Genomic DNA, 18430 nt, shown 5'->3' with positions numbered 1-18430 from the left:
CCGCCATCATCCCCTCTGCCCAGGAGGCCACCGTCAGCACCAGCCCAGCTGCCAGGAGGCGACCGCCATCATCCCCGCTGCCCAGGAGGCCACTGCCATTACCAGCCCAGCTGCCCAGGAGGCGACTGCCATCATTCCCGCTGCCCAGGAGGCGACCACCATCACCCCCGCTGCCCAGGAGGCCATCGCCATCATCCCCGCTGCCCAGGAGGCCACTGACATCAGCCCTGCTGCCCAGGAGGCCAACGGCACCAGCCCAGCTGCCCAGGAGGCCACTACCAGCACCAGCCCCGCTGGGCCATGAAGGACCCCCAGCCCGCTGAGCCATGAAGGACCGCCAGCACCAGCCCCGCTGGGCCATGAAGGACCGCCAGCAGCTGATTCACTGCAAAGGACCCCGCCGCCACAAGCACCGCTGAAAAGGGCTCCGCAACTACAAGCACCGCTGAACAGGGCACGACCACCATAAGCACTGCTGAACAGGGCACCGCTGCCACAAGCACCGCTGAACAAGGCACCGCTGCCACAGGCACCGCTGAACAGGGCACCGCCACAACAAGCACCACTGGCCCATGAGCGCCAAGGGCACTGACGCTACTGAGTCCGTCACAAGCAGGATGAAGCACTCTGGGCACAAAGCCCCCTCCAGAACCAGTGGAGTATCACATCCACTACCTCTGTCCTTGGCAGGATGAAGCACTGTGGGCACAAAGCCCCCTCCAGAACCAGTGGAGTATCATATCCACTACCTCAGTCCTTGGCAGGATGAAGCACTCTGGGCACAAAGCCCCCTCTAGAACCAGTGGACAAAGGCAACCACTTGAGAGACTGTGGCTTTGCACTCCCCAGGATGGAACAGTGGGCAAACCACCCACTGTAGAGACTTGAGAGACTGTGGCTTTGCACTCCCCAGGATGGAACAGTGGGCAAACCACCCAATGTAGAGACTTGAGAGACTGTGGCTTTGCACTCCCCAGGATGGAACAGTGGGCAACCCACCCACTGTAGAGACTTGAGAGACTGTGGCTTTGCACTCCCCAGGATGGAACAGTGGGCAACCCACCCACTCTAGAGACTTGAGAGACTGTGGCTTTGCACTCCCCAGGATGGAACAGTGGGCATGTGGCACCCTCGTGGATTTGGCGTCGTGCACTCAACCGGCTGAGGTGCCCACCCTTTCCCTTCCCCCTAAGGTGCCTGTTTTATTGCTGTCTGATGCCCCTTCAGTGTTCTCTCAGTCATGTTCGGGGATTGGGTGTGGGCCTCCCCCATACCGTGTGGGCCCAGTATTCCACGGACTTCAATGGAGCACTACCTGGACTACTATTCTTGGTGTACATTTTGTTTATAGTGTATATATATATTTTTGCATACTGGATTTTAATATATTACAATGGTTACACTCATTTTCTTTGGTCTTTGCATTCTTCCTGGGGGGTTGTGGGGTATAACTGTAATGTATCATGCTGTATTAGTGTGTGTGTTGTTGTGGGTGAGGGTGGGGGTGGGGGTGGGGGTGTTGCGTATTGCGTCTGTCCCTTTTTTTTTCCCTCCTCCCTCCCCTGTGTCATAGGTGCAGTACTCACCGTTGTCTTCGCCGCTGGCGTTCGTGCTCCTGGTAGCATCTGGAGCTCGGGTTTCATGGCGTCCGGATTCCTCGTTGGGTGTGTAGAGGTGAGCGTTTTCCCTTCGAAGTCCTGTTTCCGCCGTGTTTTTGTCAGCGGTGAATCCACCCTGGAAAAGGTGGCGGATTGGTAGGTTGTGATACTGTGGGCGGTACATTGTCCTCTGCCTGTCTGTTGGCGGTGACCACCAAGCTGTTTGTTTGTACCGCCGTGGCAGTCGGAGTATATTAAAGTGGCTGTCTTTGTTGACGGTTTCCGCCAAGGTCGTGATTCCATTTTTTTCCGACGGCCTGTTTGCGGTCTTACCGCCGCTTTTGCACCGACCGCCAGGGTTGTAATGACCCCCATAATGTCTTAATTGCCAACTTGTCCAAATAAAGTTATGTCTTGGTCCGGGTCAACACATGCCACATTTTGGTTCATGCCCCGACCGTGGAAATACACCTGAAAAGGATGCGAGCTTAGTTCATGAGGCTACAGTAACAAGGACTTACACTCCACTGAGAAAAATGCGAATTCCTAAAAAGAGGAGATCTTCGGCTATTGGTTCTCCAAGCATGGCATCGGACCGGATACCCTCAAAGTCAGGGACATCCAAGAAGCCCCAGCTCCCACATCAGTCCCGGGGGTCCGAAGCTTCCTAGGCCCGGTCACCTATCGCGGCCGTTTCATGAAGAACTTGGCAGACATCACTGGACCTCTGCGACAGCTCACACAAGCCAACCACCAATGGGAATTGGGCGACGAGCAAGAGCATGCTTTCTGAGCTACAAAAAGCACACTATCCGCCGACACCACGCTAGCATTTTTTGACCCCCAACGCAAGTCTCAGCTGGTCGTCGATGCCAGTCGCACAGGCCTAGGAGCTGTCCTAGCACAGAAGCAAGACTGCGGGGAATGGGCCCCCATCGTCTTTGCTAGCTGCACACTCACACCAACAGAGCAAGGGTACTCACAAATTGAACGAGAGGCCATCGCTATCCACTGGGGGTGCTACCACTTCCATCTCTATCTGTATGGCAAGCCATTCTCCGTGGTGACCGACCACAAGCCGCTGCTGCCCCTTTTCAAGGGTTTGTCCTCAAAACCGCCATCTAGGATCGAAAAATGGATCCTGCAGCTCCAAGAATTTGACTTTACCCTTGAGTACCAACCAGGTACAAAGAACCCTGCTGACTTTCTGTCCCGTCATGCTCGCCTGGCCACCCTCCAAGGAATAGCAGAGGCCCAAGAAACTGAAGAGTACGTACGGTTAGTGGTAGACCGGGCCAGACCTCTGCCCATACCACTCAGTGAAGTAGTAACCGCAATCAACCAGGATGAATGTCTACAAATTGCCATAACAGCTACCCGGACAGGAGATTGAAGGCCACTCCAACGTCCAGACGCATTCCGGACTCAGGATTCCCAAGCCTGCCTACACGCACTGTTCAACATACGCCACGAACTCTCAGTAAGAGAAGATGGCTGCCTGTTGAGAGGTTTCTGCCTGGTAATACCATCCAGTTTGACGGCAAGAACCGTGTCCCTCGCTCAAGGAGCCCACCAGGGCATCGTCAAGTTAAAGACCCGCCTCCAGAACAAGGTGTGGTTCCCAGGGTTGGACAAGCTAGTAGAAGACAGCGTCAAACGATGTCTCGTCTGCCAAGCCAGTGGCCCTCCAGACACCTCAGCACCGGTCATCACAGAAGAAGAGCCCTCGGCCCCATGGCAACGGGTGAGCGCCGACTTTGGAAGCCTTCCTGACGGGTCCTACATGATCATAGTAGTGGACGACTACTCGAGGTACCCTGAAGTTGAAGTGGGGCACTCCACATCTGCACACACGGTCATACCAAAATTAGAAAAAATCATGGCCACCCATGGTTTATTTGGCGAGGTACGCACAGAAAATGGGCCTCCCTTCAACAGCCGTGAGTGGGCAGATTTCCTAGCCTCCACAAACACCAAACAACGGCGAATCACGCCCCGGTGGCCGCAAGCAAACGGAGAAGTGGAAAGGTTCGTCAAAACCTTTAACAAAGTACTCCGCATTGCTGTGGCAGAAGGGGGAAACCTAGAAAGCGCTATATACACATTCCTACGGGAGTACAGGGTCACACCTCACGCCACCACCCGAATCACCCCCAGCCAACTATGTTTTGGAAGGACAGTAACGGGTGCCATCCCACACCACCCGTCATGGGCAACACAGCCACAACCACCAAACCGATCAGCGGTGGGAAGAGCCAACGCGAACGAGCATGCCTCCAGGAAACAGAAAGCGCGCGCAGTAACAGTGTGGGTAGGCGATGCTGTCCTGGTCAAGGACCGCCACCCGGGATGCAAGTTCCGTCTGCCCTTCGAGACACAACCATGGACTGTGACGGTGGTAAAAGGCACCATGGTGACAGCCCAGCGAGGGCCAGAGACTGTGACCCGCAACATAGCGTTGTTCAAACGCCTGTCCATACCAACACCCAGTGAGAACAGAAGGAGCAGCGTGGATGAGGGGACAGATTCAGACACAGAACCCGCACACCACGAGATAACGAGCGAAGGAGGGAGGGCGCTACGGAAAACCAAGTGATCCACCCAGCGCCAGAACAAGCGCAAGAGCAACCCACAGGAACAAGAACACCTAACGAGAGGGCAGAACAGGTCCCAGTATCCGACAGGTCTGGGAGCGGAAGGTACATGCTGAGGCACAACCCAGGCCCTTCTCGTGATATGCAGACTTTGCATGTGGCTGATCATACCAGATGAGACCTGTGACATGAGGCTCCAACATGCCCTACCCGAGGCTCAAAAGTTTCAGCATCATCTCAAGTTTGTGTACTGTTATGTTATTTTGGTTATTTCCCCTTCCCCGTTGGGGAGGGATGTAGTGTTGCCACGGGAAGTGGGCAGCACCACTTGCACAGAATCAGAAGTGGGGAAGGGGTGAAAACCCACCTGTTGCGTTCCCGATATACTCTGAATCAGGAATCACCGCGCGGCATAATTGTTACGGGCGCAACTCGCGTTGTAATAAAATCACACTGACACTGATGTCTGCTTCCATGCCTCGCGCCGTCTGCCTTCGCGCGCAGCCCTCGGCTCTTTTATTAAACTTTGCTTAACTCCCGGTCAAAACCAACTGCCCCTCCTATAACAGGGTTGATGGCCCGCACATGTTACACCACATGCTTTGAGCCCACCCCTCGCATACCTGGTATGCACCAATGATGTAGACATAACATTCCTCCTCAACTTGGATTTAAAACAAAATCGTAAAACTGACAACAAAAACACACAATAGATAAAGTCATGGCATATGACCTCCCGACCCACATTACACACCAGTGCATTCAGTCCACACTTCCCGGACGAGCACTGAGGGACCCCGTACCTCCTCACGAGTCCAACTAATACCTCACATAGTCTTTCAGTTTTTCAGGAGCCGACGTACGGGGTCGTAGGCTATACCTGTCCATGCCTCCTCTCTGGCCAAACGCTGATGTCACCTCAGCTGATGGCACCTCAGCTCCAATTCTCTCCTCTCTCCTGTCAGGCGCTGTCAATGATGTGTTGTACCTTTCTTCCGAGTCTTCACCGGCTTGGACGGGACCAGTTATCACAGACTCCTCATCGCCCAAACACGGTTCGTTGCTGACTTCAAGCCTTTCGGACTCCCTGGGTTTTCCATGATATAGCTTGAACCACGAGATGTTTCTCGTTACTGTTTCATTTTTTCTCATGGCTGTTATCAATGTTCCTTTTACTCGTGTGACGGTCCATACTTTTGGTTCAAACAGTGTTTGGAATTTTCCACCCGAATGTCTGTTTTTTAGCAGGACCACATCGCCAACCTGCAAATAGCTCATCCGAGCTCTCCTTCTTTTGGACATTCGCTCATTCTGAATGTGTCTTCGTTTCAAATTCGCTTCCACTTGTTTCTGTTTTACTGTTGTGCTTCCCACATGAGGGATGACATCTCTTACTTCCCGTTGGATACATATTGAACTCGGGGACACTCCCGTCGTGCTGTGTGGCGTCAGACGGTACTCTCTGAGGAATTCAAAAATGGCACAGTCCAGGTTCCTTTCTTTTGCCACCGCTATTCTCAAAACTTTGTTTAAAGTCCTCATAAATCGCTCCGCCTCTCCATTGGCTTGGGGCCATCGCGGCGTGATTTTTATGTGTTGGATTGCATGTGATGCCAGATATGATGCAAAATCATGACTTGAAAACGGGGGACCATTGTCAGTTCTCAGCTCTTGTATTATCCCATCCTCGTCGCCAATTTGTTGCGTTCCCGATATACTCTGAATCAGGAATCACTGCGCGGCATAATTGTTACGGGCGCAACTCGCGTTGTAATAAAATCACACTGACACTGATGTCTGCTTCCATGCCTCGCGCCGTCTGCCTTCGCGCGCAGCCCTCGGCTCTTTTATTAAACTTTGCTTAACTCCCGGTCAAAACCAACTGCCCCTCCTATAACAGGGGTGATGGCCCGCACGTGTTACACCACACGCTTTGAGCCCACCCCTCGCATACCTGGTATGCACCAATGACGTAGACATAACACCACCGAAGGTGCAGGGTGGATCGCACAAGGAGGACAGGGGGAGGGTATAAATAAAGGTGGGAAGGCGGGAAAAGGGGATTAGAGAGATAGCGAGGAAGAAATAAAGAGTTACTATCAGCTACTTGGGTCTGAGCCGTTCTTACCTGCGCGGCGCGCTGACGCTCAGACCCAACAGATACTACCTTCAGGAGGAGTTCCCTGTTTCACCCAACGCTCCCCCCTGCCCCAAATACATTTTAGTGCCCCCTGTGCCGATTCCCCGAGTACGCAGCTTTCGGGTGGTCGTGTTTTGCAGGCAGGTGCTACACGTCGGACCCCACTAGCCCTCACTGGGGCAGAAGGTTCGCGCGGGTCGTCCCTAGGGCGTACAGCTGTTGCTATCTTCTTTTGTGTCGGCGGATCACGCTCCTGAACGTTGCCTTTAAGGCTGAGGACGCGTGGGGCAGTGGGAGGCCCGGCGCCGGCTCAATGTGCAAGGCCACAGTGACAGAGAGAAACAGGAAGGGCCGCGTACGGGCTGCTGCCGAGGGACGTAAAGCGCTGGAAGAAAGGGACCCCTAAGGGACAGTGACCGCCAGGGGACGCCCCTCACCAGGTCAGAGCACAAGCAGGTATGGACACTGTACTTAAATACTCGGTAAATTCTTTCAGTACGGGGCAGACAGAGGCTCATGCCGGGCGGTGCAGCTGCTACTCGGTGCATCTAGAGGTGCAAAAAGCAGCCGCCCCCTCCAGCGGCCAGTTCCTGCCCGGCTGCGGAACCTAGAATGTAGGTCACCAGAGGGATGCAGTGTGTAGGTTATGCTCCTGTAGGTGGGGATGCGGGAATCCCTCCGACCTCTGACAGGTCACCCCATTGTCAGTTACGTACAGGGCTGCCCACATAAAGCAGCTGCTCTCCCTGACGTAACAGACATTAGAACATCAAAACATGTTATTTGTTTGGAGTTTCTTGCTTTTACAAACCATGTCCCTTTGCCGGAGTAACTCCCAGAGCATACATACTGACATTCGCAAAGCAGAAAGAGGGAGACTTAGAAAAATAATCGGGGGTTGGCGGGATATTTTTTCTCATTGGCTTGCATTGAATTATGGAGAATTTCAGGTGACAGAAAGCTCAATCTAAGCCTTTTTTGGATTTAAAATTAGGTAGTCTCCAACCTGAACCAGGTTTTTTGGCCTATATGTCAGGTGTTAGACTGAATTCCATAACTGAGAGTGATTGCCTTCCAGTATTTTCACGGACCAAATTTTATTTCAGGGTAAAGTGCATTTTCTGTCAATTTATGTTAGGGTCGCCTTCTGTCCGTAATTATAGCAGTTAATGTCACTGGCCAGTGGCAAAACCTACTACTGCCCCTCTCGATATGCAAGTGTCTGCCTGGCAGGTCTTCTTGACCAGCGAGACTCCAGCAGCCAGTAAAAGTCCACTGCTTAGAGGTAACTGGGCAGCTCCCCACCTGCAGCTCTTTCCCCTGCCAGAGTCTCTCAGTGCGCTGCCTGTTTTTTCTGCTCCTTGGCCCACGAGCAGAGTTCAAGCTTTGATTCTCTAATTCACTAAAATCAGGATTGTATTGTGTCAGCCCTCGCATTACACGCTCACATGTCAAGGCGGCGGTTAAATATCATTAAAAAAGTACGATAACTATGATGCTGAGTCGGGGTGGAATAAGCTACTTGGCTAAAAAAAGAAAACATTTATGTTATAGTGCTACAAAGTCTCGGCCTGCAAAAGAAAGCTCTGTGACTATGTACATCATTATTGTAAAATAGTATTACAGTTACACAGAGTATATTATTGTTCAAAATCGGCAAAAAGATTTAGGGCTTGATTATAACTTCTGCAGATGGAAAAGGCCGTCCGCCGAAGTCCGACGGTCAGGTTGCCGCCAGAGCGGCCACCTCCCCACTGGCCCCATTAAGAGTTTACTGCTGGGTCAGCGGGCAGAAACCATATTTCCGCCTGCTGGCCCAGCAGGAAACAGCCTACAACATTGACACCGGCTCATAATAGAGCCGGCAGCAATGCTGTAGTGCATAGGGTGCACCAGCGCCCGTCGCAATGTTTACTGTCTGCAGAGCAGACAGTGAACATCGTGATGGGGCAAGCTAGAGAGGCCCCTGCACTGCCCATGCCAAATGCATGGGCAGTGCAAGTCCTCCCCTGGGGCCCTCTGCACCCGGTCTGGAGAAGGGACTCGTAATCCCCCGGGGTGCTGTTAGCAGCGCTGCCCTGGCGGATTAGGACTGCCAGACCGACGCAAACTCATAATCCAGCAGTGCTGGCGGTCCAACCATGGCGCTACTGCCAGGGTCATAATGTGGCGGTCGGACCGCCACATTGGTGGCAGTCTGACTGCCACTGTGTGAGGCCCTTAGTGTTTCAGTAAAAGTAGTGCTTTCAATATACATATATATTTAGTATTGTGCAATTAAACTGGACGTGTTTTAGTATGTGCCAATTAAAATAGCACACTACAGAACTCAGGTGGTAATACCCTTACTGTACTTATGAAAAAAGTACATCGTTGTCACCGTGAGACTGCAAATGACTCCATAAATTAACGCCTAAACTGGATAGATATGGGAGACCCATCCAATCGACAAGGACATCTGAGTCTGACTGGAGCCAACGGTCTGGATTCGCTCTAAGAGTCCATGCGTGAGCCGAGCCATGATAATATTTGGTATGTAAATCGTGCAACAAACATCAAGTAAAAATATAATGATCTCTTCAACATTCCAAAAAGTGTGCTTCTTTATCATGTGCAAGCATTACACCTCAGTACGTCAAACTGTATCAGTTCATAGAGAGAGGCATTTATTAAAAGTGATGATTTTTAAACATGAACTTAGAAACATTCATGTCCCCCCCACCCTGACTACTATACCATAGTGAACTAAAAGGCAATTAATTGGTCAAGTGCATCCTGTATGTAGCCTAAATTCTTAATATACACATAGCAAAATATAGTCTAGTATATCAAACACGAGAGGTTTTGGTACATTGCACAGCCTGAACTCACATATTTCACGACGCTCTCATATGTGATAATGAAGAAAAAAGAAGCTTGGTGAAATAAAATATTTGCTTAGGATGACATAATTTAGTCAAGCGTGGAAGCCAGAATTGAAAGAGTCTTTTAAACTTTTATACGCCTATTTTGAATTCGCCCATAATTCTTGACATTTTTAAGGACAAGCGCTGTGCCAATTGGGCACAGCGGGGTGTCCGGCGTATTGGCAATTTTTCTAAGAATAGCCATCTTAAGTCATTTGAGGAATTGACAGGCGATTTTAAGCTTGATAGTAATGATTTTTTTAAATTTTTACAAATCAGGGATTTTTTTGCTGACAACCTCCACTCCCGCATGTGGGCAATTGGGGGACAGAAATCCAGTAATGGAGGTTTTGTATAAGTCTACCAGATGGCGGATTCGGTTGCTATACCCATTTTTTCTGGATTTACTGTCAGATGATTTGGGTAATCATGCGGAGAGGTGGGCACGGAGTATTGGAGCTCCTGAAGCCTAATTTTTGTCTTCTTTAGCTATGGCCCAGCGCTTTTTGCTTGCTGCCTAGCCTCATGCGCAACATTATAAGACAATATTTCATTTATATTATACTCCTGACAAGTTATCTAAATGGGGTAGCTCGATGGGGGTGGTATGTCTCCGCTGTAAAAGCGCAGCGGGCGACTTAGTACATATGTTTGTCAGCTGTAGTAGACTACATGAATTGGTTTCTGACATGGCCAAGTTTTTGTCTAGGCTTATTCATCAGGATGTTATCATTACTCCTCAACTTGTATTGCTTGGAATTGACAGAACGGGGCACACAGACCAGTCACAGAAGTTTCTGTTTCTGGCCATGTCAGTGGCCCAGTGCTGCATTACGTCTGACTGGTTGGAATCAATGCCACCCACTTTTAATCATTGGCTGGCCCACCCATGCTCAACGTTTTATTTTGAGATGGGTTCTTATGCGCTCAAGGGCCATGCCCGCAGACAGATTGGTAAATCAAATTGGGCCCGCTCGCACAGTGGTTAGGTAATAGTTAAGCCCTGATTGTATGTGGTATGTATTAAGTATCTTTAATTCCTGCACTTTATTAGCACTTTACGTCTCTCTTTAGGTTGGCTTTAATAAACTTAATTAACAATTGCTGTTTGTTATATATGGATGAGATAAATTATATGTATTTATATGCCTTCTGTTTATATTGTTCTTTTCCTTTCTGTGCATCTTCAGTAAAAAATACACAAAGAGTCTTTTAAACAAAGAGCTCCACAGTTTTATTCTGAACATGGCGTTAAATAATTATGATGTATCTGTTATTATTGTTTGGGGTAGATAGGTGGACCAATGGAGAACTGGACATATGGATGGGCTGTTGGATGAATGGGTATGTGGGGGGGTGAACGGACTGATGGTATGAATGGAGAAGGTGTAGATAATTGCATGGGTGGATCTAGGTGAAAGTTCGGATCTGGGGAGGTCCTTGGAAGGATAGATGAATGGTGGTAGGGCAGGAATAGCGAGTGCATTTTAGACAGGCATGCTTTCCTGCCCTGAACGCTTGACTAAATGCACATCTGGCATCTGACTTTTATTGTGGCTCTAGCATCACTCTAATGTAATCGTGTGCCCGAGGCCTGTAATTGGAATGCAAGGTCTTAGACCTGTCCTGTCATGGGAAGGTGTGCATCAAGCACGCCCCTCATATTAGACAGATGTCTGCTGTCTCAGTGATGGAAGTATAACCTATTTTGAGTTGATAATGCGACCAGACCTCTGTAGGTCTTGCCTGAGACAGTATGCATGTGTTGTCGCTTGTGACGATCTATTGTTTCTTAACAAAAATTGTAAAAAGAAGGTTTTATCCCACTCATTACTTACCATCAATTGGCTTCCTCGTCACTCTCATTTGCTCGCTTTTCATCGGTCATCGCATCTGGGTTTCACTTCCTCTTGTGTGTTTGTTGCTTTGATGGAGCATGGACAGGGAGTGATAAACAACTTTATTAGTGTCCTTCTGCTACTGGCTCTCCAATTTAGGTACTTTTTTTTTTTGGACAACTTCACAATCGTCCTTGCTTGTCCCCCCCCCCCATTCCATCCCTCCTTACCACTCAACAACCCTTAGTGGCTAGCCCATTGTTACTGCCCCATCCATTACACAAAGTGTCATGGTGCATAGAAATACCGGATAGAAATGCCTTCAAATACCTATAGGACCTCATGGAGCCAAAAGTAATTAAAAACAAATCATTAGTGGGTCTGCATTTGGATGTGGCCACTTCTGTTTAAAAAACAAATGGAATTTTCCATACAAGTGGTGTGAATGGATTGCAAGCTAGGCCGAGGAAAGCAGGAGCCACATGGCAGGGTTTAAATCATTGACTTCAAAGCATGTATACTGCCTGAAAGTGTGGCTGATGGCCTACTGTAAGCTGGGCCTGCCTTTTGTTTATACATTCTCTTGCCCATTGAAAAATGTGTTTGGGACCCCAGCAGAGTAAAAGCTAGCTGGAGGTACTCTCACCAGCAATTGTGTCAGACATTTTACTTTGCTTTATTAAACAGTTTTACAACCGTTAACTGAATGCCGTAGACCTCTGTGGGCCAGGAGAGCTTTTAACCACCCACAGCGAGAGCAGATGAATGCTCCATGCCAGAGATGTCTTAAAAGAAAATGAAAAGGTTTACCTTTGACGTTGAGAGCACACACATAAACAAACATTGGCAAAGCCAGTACTCTCACCTACAAGAGCTATTGGCTTTGTCAATGTTTTTAGCCATGTTGCTCATCAGGGCTGATGTGCAGCATGGCTAAAAACATTAACAAATGTTGCTTACAAGAGCTATTGGGTTTGTCAGTCTTTAAATGCCATGTTGTGTGGCAGCAATGCAGTTCAGCATGGCTAAAGCTGTTCATGCATTTAATAGCTCTTGTAGGCAAACGCCACTGGCTTTGCCAGTGCTTGTAAACCATAGATATCATGATAGGCCTTACCATACTGTACTATACTATGACAGGGCATACCATGCAATGGCAAGCCATAATGTACCATATCATACAAACAATTACAGGCCTCCCCATACCATACAATACCATACCATACAATACCATACAACGACAAGCCATACCATACCATACTACGCTATATAATGGCAAGCCATTGCATTGCGTACTATACAATTACATGCCATGCCATACTACACAATGACAGGTCATACCATAGTATACTATAGAATGCTAGGTCATACCATACATACCATACCACACAATGATAGGCCTTACCATGTCATACTATAGAAAGAACATAATTTAAAGACGTTGACAAAGTCAATAGGTCTTGCATAGAGTCTACAGGTCCTCTTTTGTAAAAGTCTACTGTTGTGTTCATTCCCAGAATCCTGCACTTTGAATCCTGTGTGTATGTCAAATACATGTATAGTGTGTATGTAGAACGTTTGCTATGGTAGAGCTCTGTATGTAAGTTGGTTTTAAAACTGAATCCAGTGGGATTTTAGATGACTTGACTTGGTATGGCATATGATAGAGGATGAGGACAGCTTTCCCAGACAGTGGAAATGTATTGCCTGCATTCATGTGGCTGCAGGATGGAGAGGCAGGCACTGAAGTGGGGAAAATGGAGACAGAGCTATCCTTAGAAATGCCATGAGGACAATTCCTAGCAAGAGACTGCAGAATAGTCCTTCCAGAGGGCAGGCTGCTGTTGGGCTTGGTGAAGAATTTTCAATGTCTGGAATTCCTTTTTATCTCTCCAGGATTATTGCTTCAGAGGCACTGCTGATGGCCAGGTGCAGGAATGTCATGCTTCTCTCTGTCTTTGTTGTGGATGCTCAAATCGGGAGACAGCTCTTGTGCTACCTGTGGTGAGAAGCATCACTGCTGTGTCTGGAGAGAAGCCTGAGAAGGACACTTAAGAGGAGAACCACCCCAAACCAATTGTGAAGCTTGAGACAGTAGATTCAAATCCCAGTCTAGAAAATGTATATAAAAGCAGCAGCAGCTCCTCTACTATGGCAGAGGAGCGCTACCCCCGCTTCCCCCCCACCAGCAGGCGCTGCAAACCTTTAACAACGAAAGGATAATAAACTATGTTTATTATCCTTTCGTTGTTAAACTATGTTTATTATCCTTTCGTTGTTAAAGGGGCGGACCATGGGGGATGACGGGGACGAGGGGAGTGCACTGTGTACTCCCCTCAGTGCGCATGTGTGTTTGGCTGGCCGTCACGGACCATTCAATAATTGAGTACTGATCAGGGAAAAGGTAAATACCTTTATTACAGAGATCTCAAAATCAAGCGGTGCAGAATACATACCATGAATAGTCAAATGTAGAGCTATTACTGAATCATCAAAAATCAGAAATTATGAACAGCAAATCCAAGAAAGAGTTGGACAGCATCCCTAATAGGTCAGGAAAGTTGTATGGCTCACCCCCAAAATTCTTATTCACAATTCTTGCATAACAAATTAGCTAAAACTGCAGATTCATGATAGCATGATTGTAAGTAAGAACTCTTTAATAAATCTGAAGAGATAACATCAGTACCATAACAAGTAAGCACTATCCTATTTTAAGAGAGCACACCGCATCATCCATGCCTCTGCTTTCTGGAGATGTTCAAACAACATATGAAACATTTAAAAATACCAGTTCACATGAATGAATAGGACTCATTTACCCAGCAGAACTACAGTGGAAATGCTTTGGATGTTACAACATATCAGGAATACTAGACGTCCCATTGAAAGCCTTGTATTCATGACAGTATAAAAACTGTCTTCTCTTCTAAAGAGCGTATGAGGAGAGAAAATGCACAGGGGGGCATGATGGGAGGGGGTGAATACATAAATGACAGAATCAGCATCTGTTTTATTCAAGATGAAGTTTTCACACAAACATGACACAACGTATTTATGTTAATAATAAACACACTTCTATACCTCCTAATTAACTCTATTCAAATCTAATCATATCAACTCACCGTTTGCAAATTGGGTGCAACTTAAAATTATTAATACTCACTATTATTGGTTGCACAAAAAATATAGATTTAAAAATTCTTCCACACAAGGACATAATTGAAAATTACCATAGCCCACAACATTGGCATGCAGGGAGCCTTTCCTGGCTTAGATCAGGGGAAGATTGAGGGCTGAATGGAATTTGGGCAACTCACCAAAGAGAGGCATGGGATAAGAGGACAGTGCTGGGGCACTGGTTATAGCTGGGACAGGTGGGGTAACTATGAGGACGCAGTGGCCAAAACCAGACAGCTTTCAGGGATGGGCATCTGGCCCACAGCAGTCAGAGTCTTGAAGCATGCCATTTGCAAATCTCTTTTTCTCTGCCAAACGTGAAACCGACGATCCCCCATTTCTTATTTCTCGAGAAATGCCAATATAATTGTAGGCAGGTTCTCAGACTGAGTACCGTAGAGGTTAAAGAGGGAGTTTCGACATCCCTGAACTAGACAGCAAGAGTACACACTCAGTGATACGGCTTATGTGTACTTAGATGAACTTTGGACTCTGTTCCCTTTGTTGCTGTCCCAAGAAAGGAGCGCCACTATCAGTTATTGTCCATTCATTTCCAAGTATTCCCATTTATACCTGTGACAATTACGTCACAAGTGTTTCTAAGTAATCATTATACAGAGGAAGATTGATCATGTTTGTGTCTTTTTTTTTTTCTCCTTTGACCATTTCAAAAGTCTGCTCTGTGCAGTGGGAACGTCAAACCTATACTTTGTCCTGACCCAAAGCTAGCAGTGAGAGGTTCAGATTTTGAATGCAGCAAAGTTATACTTTTTAAAAACCACCTCTAAGTATTTGCTCTTTAATATTCATAACTGAGCCGCAACAATAAAATCTCCACTTGCATTTGTAGTCAGTGACTAACAGGATGTTGCGGTCTTTCAATGTGATCTGAATCCTGCCCCTCCCTCGGGTTTCAGCTTGATCTATTCACGGGCCCAGACTTTGGTCATGAATCGTTTGTGAAGGAGAGGGTAGTCCCCAAACAACTTCAAGAGTGGAAGTAATCATGGCGAAAAAACAGAGAGGATAGTCGACCTATATGATTCATTAGAGAGGTCCCCTACAGACAACACCTATACTGGCAGCGACATAACTTCGCGGGTGTGTGGGGTGTTACACCCCCCAATAAATGTATTTTGTGATAAATAATTGGGTGCAGGTGCTTTCAAATGGGTGTGGTGAGGTGTCTGTTGGATTTTACCAGGAATTTTTACACAAAGATAAAAACACACACATACTCTTTCCCTCTCTGTTTGGAAAGACTTTAAAAATGTTGGTTATTTCACTAAATGATGCACTTTTTCTCACTTAGTACACCTTCCAATGCATATTCCTCTCTTGTTCCGCTGCCCCTTAAGCACCTCTCGTGCATCCTGCTTGTTGTATAATGTGCCCAATCATACTGACCAAGCTATGCCCCTGTATATTAGGGGGGAAACACAGACTTCAGATCCATTAAGTCACACAGGGCTGCCTTTGACATACAGTTTCTTACCTCATCACAGGGCCACACAATGAAGAGGTGCAACCATATAAAGGGCAGAAAACTCTTGCAAAGAAAAGTTTTCCAGCTCAGATGTGAATGTTCTGCACATTTGGGCTCCATTTAAAATCTCCCTAGGTCCTGGGAGTTTGAGCCAGATTAGTTCATTATTGCTGTGGGGAAGGGTACCAGGGGTGTCAAAAGGATTGTTCAGTATGGTGTTTGTAGGCGACTATGCCTATCCTACAACAAGTCGCAGCTGTTGTCCCAACCCTTCCGGCTCACTAGCAGCACCTCACCAAAAACCCAAACAGTAAAAGGTGATTTGTGGCAGCCTTTACGCATGGACTCGAAAGTATGACATCTCAGGGAGTGTCGTGGTTAAAGAGAGATTACCCCTTTCTCACAGATAGATCATGTATCATCCAAACACAGGCAATAACGAAGATGCAGTAAAGTTTCAATAGTTTTTATTTAACACAACTGCAATCTGCTATAGTTGCATGGGCTGCAATGATTAGGATAATGAACAGTGCAAGAAACAGAATTGTACAGACAAGAGTCATTATTACAAGATCCCCACCATCTTGCAATAACAGGAAAAGACATAAAGTGTGTAATATGTCCTAATACCCTATCATGATAGACCTAACCTCCTACCTAAAGGAGAGCTGGGTACGTTAAACCTAATCTGCCAATGCCATGTCCATGAGAGGAGCCCCCAACCCTCGTTACCTTGGAATGAGGTCTCTATCTCAGACTCCGTAGGGACACGAAGACTGGGTCAGCATTAAGACGAGGTGCAGCATCGATATCAGCGATGGTGGCGATGCCCTCTGGTCGGAATCCCTCTGATTATCTGTCTAAAGTGTGATGTATTTATACAGATCTACTTGGACCCCTGACGTAGGTGTGTTCCCAAACAATAGATAACAGGCATGCTTGGGGCGGCAATTAATATAAACAATTCCCTCGAAAGCATGGAGAGGGAAAGTCCCTAAGTGTGAACACCTACTGTTTGTTTGTCTTTGTCACTTGATCTTGGCGCCTTAACGCGGTGGCACTGATAATGCAAATCATAACAAGTGGCCTAACTATAAACAAGGCAGCCATCTTAGAAGAATTAAATAATTAAATGGGCTAAGATAGAGCAAGCTAAGTAGGTTAAAAGTCACTAGGTGACGGGGGCACGAGTCTGCAAGCCAAAGGCTAAGCTAATTCCTGTTATCCCATTAAAACCAACTAGGATACACTACAATGGTCCTGCCCACTCTTTAAGGCCACACCATTCTTCCTGTATGCTCACATGGTGAAAAGTTTCTTTGGTTGGCATGTCTGGTATTTTTCTTTATGAGACGTGCAGAGAACTCAAAATTAAGTTTTATTAGTGCACTTCATATAAACAGGAAAGTTCCAATTAAAGAAGCTTTTTTGGTGATGGTGGTGGTGGTGGTACTGAAACCAGACAAGAACATCTCTTTTACAGGTCTTATAGACCTTTCTCCATGATCAACATGGACATTAAATTACTGAAGAAAGCCTCTCTATTGTGCTTACTGAACATAGTGTCCACTCTGGTACACCCACACCATGTAGACTTTGTATCCAGTCTCCGAAAGCTGGCGCCTGTCTGAACTCATTTACTTTCGTATCAGGAGGACAATGCTGTGGACACTCAATATGTAGAGAAAGCAGTAACACTGTAATTGGAAGATTTTGTTCCAGGTCCTTAAGCTGTTTGATTTTTACCCTCACTTTATAAGCTGGATTAGGGTACATAATGCCTCTCCCTGCCCTGGATGCGACAGACAAAATGTCCAAATCTGGGACTTAGATGCCAGGCGAAGAAATGTAGATGTCTTAACACACATGGGCATACATGGCTGAGGATATGATAGGAATGGAGGTGGCCTTGTGCTTAAAGAAATCAATATCTTATTGAACTTCAGTTCCCCTTTCAGATCCTGTGCTCATTTCTTTAGCTAATACTGTGATGCTGCCTAGATACCTACAGTTACTGGAAGAATTGATGTGTCTTTTTAATAAACTTATGTTTCAAAAGCTGCATTTCAACTGGTAAGAACCAGACCTCATTTCAGGGGAGACTTAACCTTCCTTATGAGTAGGGCAGTACTAGACATCCAGATTTCTAGCTATCTTATCTTGTATCTCAACTGCAGCTATTGGTGGGTTGGCTAAATGAACAACTAGGCGACGATGAAACGAGGTTGGCGGGCTCTTACGGCAGTGTGGGAATGCAGTATCGCTCTGTATCTCATACCACACACACCAATCAGAGAATTCCTATGTCACGAACTTGGGACTTTCTAGGTGATAAAAAGGTGACTGGCAGGACTTGAATACACCACTGTGGAGCCTTGTATATTTTAGGAATTTATGTAAAGAGTCTGTGGTGGCGAGGTGTTTGGAGAAGTGTGTCACAGTACAAGCTGTTTGTTTGGTGGTGAAACCCTTCTTCAAGTGTGCCTAACTCCTCTAGGTCTGTGGAAGGTAAGTTAGAGACAAATGTGCGATTAGTGTAAGTATCCCATTGGATTTAGGAGGGCGTTTCTAGTATATCCTCATAAACTGCTGTCTTCTGGAACCTTCTTGAATGGTCTTCGGGCGAATATCAGTGCCCTCTATAAAGCTGTAGGTGAAGAGAGGCTTAGATGCCCACTTCTGAATAAA

The 18430-nt window shown here is 47.1% G+C and overlaps 1 protein-coding gene across 1 annotated transcript in view; it reads left to right on the top strand.

Moving 5' to 3' along the window:
- Positions 1-6164: 6164 nt before the first annotated feature.
- ABHD6 (abhydrolase domain containing 6, acylglycerol lipase) overlaps positions 6165-18430 on the top strand; it is a 158008-nt gene continuing 145742 nt past the window's right edge. Inside the window, exon 1 of the mRNA XM_069206561.1 lies at positions 6165-6788. The gene's annotated coding sequence lies outside the window, so the exon portion shown is untranslated. The remainder of the gene's footprint in view (positions 6789-18430) is intronic.

This window comes from Pleurodeles waltl, chromosome 9 (assembly GCF_031143425.1).
Source record: "Pleurodeles waltl isolate 20211129_DDA chromosome 9, aPleWal1.hap1.20221129, whole genome shotgun sequence".
In the NCBI taxonomy this organism is placed as follows: Eukaryota; Metazoa; Chordata; class Amphibia; order Caudata; family Salamandridae; genus Pleurodeles; species Pleurodeles waltl.
The sequence above is the reverse complement of the archived record's forward strand: the minus strand, read 5'-3'. Positions and strand labels throughout refer to the sequence as shown.